At 37.0% G+C, this 5,485-nt stretch overlaps 1 pseudogene; it reads left to right on the forward strand.

Annotated features, from left to right (window-relative positions):
- Positions 1-981: 981 nt before the first annotated feature.
- LOC147608539 (uncharacterized) lies at positions 982-1,723 on the forward strand (annotated as a pseudogene).
- Positions 1,724-5,485: the final 3,762 nt, after the last annotated feature.

Consider the following 5,485-nt stretch of genomic DNA (forward strand, 5'->3'; position numbering starts at 1 on the left):
GCAAGACTTATAAATTCTAGCTCTACCATATGGAAAATCTAAAACATCTAAAATTTTAGCTTTACCATATAGTGAGTGGTTTTGTGTTTCTCACCTCCACCTACTCTTGGAGCTCAAGGGTGGATCTCAAGGCCTACTTCCAACAAGAGCTCCCTTGCAAACTGGCTCTACCAAACGGTAGAGCTAGAATAATGGGTGTATTTGGAAATCCATTATAAACCCTCCAATTCTAGAGTGAGCAAGTAGAATTGATAATTGGTAGCCAAACATGATTTGTTTTTAGATTACACCAATAAACATGTGTTAAGAGTGAGTTACAATTGTAAATTCTTTTAGTTTGAAATATTGTTGAGTCAATGTTACTTTTTTTTCTTTTAGATCCCAAAATTGAGATAGTAGCACCAAGTGAAGTAACTACGGAATGCCACAATCAAACTGTGGATGAGAGATTCTCCCACACATTCAGTGATGTCCATCCAGAAGGTTTAAATACAAATGCTGACAATGAAATTGGGGTACCTAAATCTCCAACAAATGAAGCAATGGGTGAGAGTTTCCAGCCCGAAGAAGAAGTACCAAGAAGTACCGACATTGCTATCTCCAAGAAATCAGTGTTGACAACTCTGTTGGACCTGAATGGTCTACTACTGAAACGTTGTCAACAACAACCATCTTCAATACATGAAACTATTCAAATGGATTCAAAATGATATATTGTACTAAGGCCAGGCCAATTCTTGAAGATTTTATTAAAAAATATTAATGTTGGGATCTGGTCAACAGCGACAGAGAGTAATGTTCTTCAAATATTGAGAATATTACAAGACAGAGTAGGAGAGATATTGCCTTTTTTTGTAGGTATAGGTACAGGTACAAGTACAGGTACAGGAACAGGTACTTACAGGGACAAGTACAGGAGCAAACAAAGCACAAGAACGCCATGTAGATGAAACGACCTAGGGACATGTAGTGATGGGCTCCATGCAAGACATATGGGGGTTCATCACCTCAATGCAAACCATCATGATGAACCAAAGTGAAGAAATAAAAAAACTTGCACTTAAAAACCAAGAGCTTGAGCATAAGCTACAAATGCAAGATATGCGGGTCCTTAACCAACAAAAGAAGTTGCAAGAACTACAAGAAGCCTTCAATAAACAAACCAACACGACGCAGGATACATTGGCCTCACATGACGAAAAACTTACACGTATCAGTGAGAGAACCCAACAAAATGTACCAGGAAATGTGGGATCTTGGGCAAGCATATAGTAAATAATGGGCACACAAACTCGGCCACCACTACCACAAATGATGAAATGTATGTCATTGAGGATGAAAAAGAATACAACGAACTAGAGAAAAGGAAGATGAACATAGTAGTACGAGGCATTCTAGAAACAGACACAGAACAAGTGCTTACATTGAACACGGACATCACACGGATATCATTTCCACTAAATTTGATATGCATGATGTTGTGGTATGCGCGCACAGAGTAGGGAAGAAGAAGCCCGAAACCAACCGGGCAATTGTATGCACACTCCTGGATGCACAAAAGAGGACCATTATCCTTGAAAATGCTTGCATATATCTAAAAGACAGCCCATTATACATAAGTGAAGATAGAACGCCGAACCAACAGAAGGCAAGAAGGGAAGCCTATGAAGCATGCACCAATAAGAAAACACCCACCACGGAAGGGGGAGAACAGGAAAAATGACAAGAGGAGGCCCATGGGACCACAGAACTACATGTAATAAGCTAGAATTGCCGCAGCTTCCCCTGGCACAAAGGGGCAGGGCTCACAGAAGTCTTATCACAAGCGGATGTACTTTTCCTATTGGAAACATGGGAACACGATACATGCAGGGTACCACATGTTGATGGGTATGTCACACACTCTCTGTGGATGCCGAGTACAAAGATGAGAGGACAAGGAGGGGTGGCAGTGATGTACAAAGAAGAGCTTCAAAAAGTGATTACAATATGCAAAAAAGATGCTCATACATATGGGTCAAGAATCAAGATTGACACAGGAGGTAAACCAGTGTTCATAGCAGGGTGCTACATTCCCCATAGGGAATCACCATTCTATAATGCTTTCAACATAGAGAAGAACAACCCCTTTGAAGATTTGTATGCAGATATTAACACTTACACGCAAGAAGGGATAGTGATGCTTACAGAGGACATGAATCCCCTTCAATTATTGCAAAAGGGATAGTAAGGTTATGCCTGCTAGGGTCCATGCGGTTGTGAAGAATGTGCATCTGTATGATCACCTCTAGGAGCAAGATTTTGAGTTCTCTAAACACCAAACATAAGATATGGAAGGGTTGGCTGTCAAGTTCGTAAAGAACTTGATTTCTATAAAAAATATAGTAGAAGATAGTCTTACCCAAAGTTCTTATGTCAAGGATCAAAGCCCACAGCCTCAAAAGAAATACCTCACAATGAATGTCACAAAGAATAGAAGTGCCCATTTTTAGAATCACCGGCACTTGACATGGTAGTGAAAAGTTTGATCAAGCTACCTCGATAGGCACTTGCAAGAGAAGCTTTGCTTGCATCGTAATTTTATTCCTGATTTGGATGTTTTTTTACAAATTACAGCTTTGGTTACAAGGTCAAAGATAACTCGTGCACACCGATAGCTCTTTTAGCTCTACATTAATCAACGTTGCTTAAATAATATCACACGAGACTCGTTGCATCATCAACTTTAGTATGACAGACTGACAAATGTATTCCTATTTTCCTCTCTTCTCTATTGGAATAAACTAATTGCCACTTTCAACACTAAAGGTGTATCTTCGATCCACATTAGGGCCAAAAATGAAAAAAACGAGCCGTGTAAGGATTGGATTAACTTTCTTAATCAAATTGATTTAAATAAAATAGTAGAGACAAATACCTATATTAAATGTATCCCCTTTATCTACATTTAGAGAAGAGTGTCTTTAATATGCCATCCATCACATATCTATAGTGTCTTTGATTCACCTATATTTGGCAGTTGTCTTACCTACTTTAGTACACTCTTGGATGTTTTCTAAAATAAGCTTATTCAATTATATGAATCCATATTATACTTCTCTCTTCCAAAGGGCATGACGCAAGTTATTTCCTCTCTTTCTTTTAACTGTCTTTTTTCTCTCCCCACCATCTCTTACTTTCTCTTTGAATCTTTATCATTTTGTGTTCAATACTACTTTCTTTCCTCTTCTTGCTATGGTGACTCCAAGGGTTGAACCACACTCAAAGAAAAGACACTATATCAACTTGGTACTAACAAAGACTATGTCACATGGAGAAGTATTCATCATAAAGCTCTACATGTTGAGTCTCAAGCTCAACATGTTTCAATTGCTGGTAAGCCTCCATCATTTAGCACTTTCATGATCTTGTTTGTTTCATTAGGGATGGTAAAGAAGGTTTATTTGGATTCTGCTCAAGATTGAATAATCAAATTACTATTTCACATTAACAACACGCACGCACAAACATGACTAAAACTATGCTTGGTGTGTACAAGCAATTTGTTAGAGGGCTAGAAGACATTGCGATCTCACAAACTCAATGTGAAAATGAGTTAGAAAGACTACTTCAATCATCTCAGGAAGAGATAATAGAGCTTAGACAAACTCAAAAAATAATTGAGGAACTTGCACTCGAAAAAACCCAACAAGAAAGAATTCCTTTCAGATTAAGAGTGAGATTTAGACAGTTTGACACTTTTACATGCTTAGCAACACATGGGGGTACTAAGAACAAACGGATGAGGCTTGCTCAAAGCTACATGAATAGTGTGGAAGGTTTTTGGTTGGATAATCCTTTTGATAGAATTGCTATAATCAAGTCTTCTATCAAAAACAATAACTTGATTGAAATACTTAAGCTTTCAGAGTGTGCAAGGCTTCCAAGGAGCGTTGTCAATGAAGTTGGTAATGACTTTCATGACTTGGTCAAGCCTCATGAGGTGGTGGAGGCTTGTGACAAGGTTTCAATAAACAGGAAGGGCTACAAAGCCATATCAAATATACTCATCCAAGGTATGAAGCCTCGTTATCTTCATGTGTTTCTTACCCTAACCACATACTGTAAAAATGGCACGACACCAAAACAATTTGGCTATTCCAAATTTCATAGTTGAATACAAACACATTGATGATTTAATGAATGTAGAGAAGCCCAAGAAAAAAAGAAATCAACATTCAAGTACGAGATGTATAATAACATATTTATAGACGCTAGAAAGGTTCAATCAGCCATTGTGAAGTTCTATCAGTACACAATAGTCGATTTGAGGGCAATCTTATTTTTGTTATCAAGCTTAATGAGACACAAATCCTCAAACATTAAAAAAAGAAAAGAATCAGTATAGGACTGATGAAAAATCTTTAAATTATGCCCAAGGTAAGGGAGACCAGCAAGTACATAGTGCACAGTGAGAGATAGAGCTATGGTACCTAGGGGCAACTACAGTGCAGATGAGAGTCATGATACTCCCAAATGATTGTTCTAGCACACAAAAATTCCAAACATGATGCTCATATTAAAGGTGAGAATCTTGTGGGTGGTGTTTTGTAGGGTTCTGCGAACCTACCCCCAAAGTCCTATTATCCTCTTTTTTTCTTAGACCCTATAGTCTCTTTTTATATAAGAGACACAAAACCTAATTTTAACAGGCTTGAAGAATGGTTCAGGAGATGCAAGTTTGAAAAGGTGCAATATGTAATTATGCCTTATAATGAGAAGTAAGTATTTTGTTTTAAATATGTCTTATTATCAATGATTATTTGCTTCTCGTTTTGTTGTGTATTTGCCATTGAAGTGTATTTAAAATTGATCTAAAGAAAAGAAGAACATGTTCCTTGAGTTCCATGATTGGTATGCATGGAGACACAAAATTGTAAGTTTTCAATTAATATGATAATTGTGTTAAATTATTCAAATGGTATTATATTGAATACTCTATGGGGTTTATTATTTTTGTGAGGCAACTAAGCAGATAATAAGCACATTGCATTAGGGGCAATTTGGGCTCAAATTGACCCCTTTATACGGATTTATACACATTCTAGCTATACAAAAATGGGCTTCTGATGAAATTTTTGCAAATCAACTCAAAAGTGACCAGAGTTGGAAAATTTAGAATCTACTCTTCGAGACCTTTCCAATGATATATAACAAGGTGGGCAATTTTTCATATTCAAGAAGTTCCTAAATTTGTTGATGATGTGGCACATTAAAAGAGTAGTTTTGAGAAATTTATACATTTTTCCTGAACTTCCATATCATACTAATTTATAGTAAGAATTAAGTCATATTTCTTTGCAATTTATAACTTCATGTTATATACACATACATATGGTGAGTGAGAGAAAAGGAAATTAAATTAATTCTAGACGGTCGTGTAGATCTTCCCATAGATCCAGATTTACCACCACTAGGCTCAGGTATGTTATACTCATACATTGAT

This window comes from Cibotium barometz, chromosome 53, assembly GCF_041138505.1.
Source record: "Cibotium barometz isolate CiBa-2024 chromosome 53, ASM4113850v1, whole genome shotgun sequence".
In the NCBI taxonomy this organism is placed as follows: domain Eukaryota; kingdom Viridiplantae; phylum Streptophyta; class Polypodiopsida; order Cyatheales; family Cibotiaceae; genus Cibotium; species Cibotium barometz.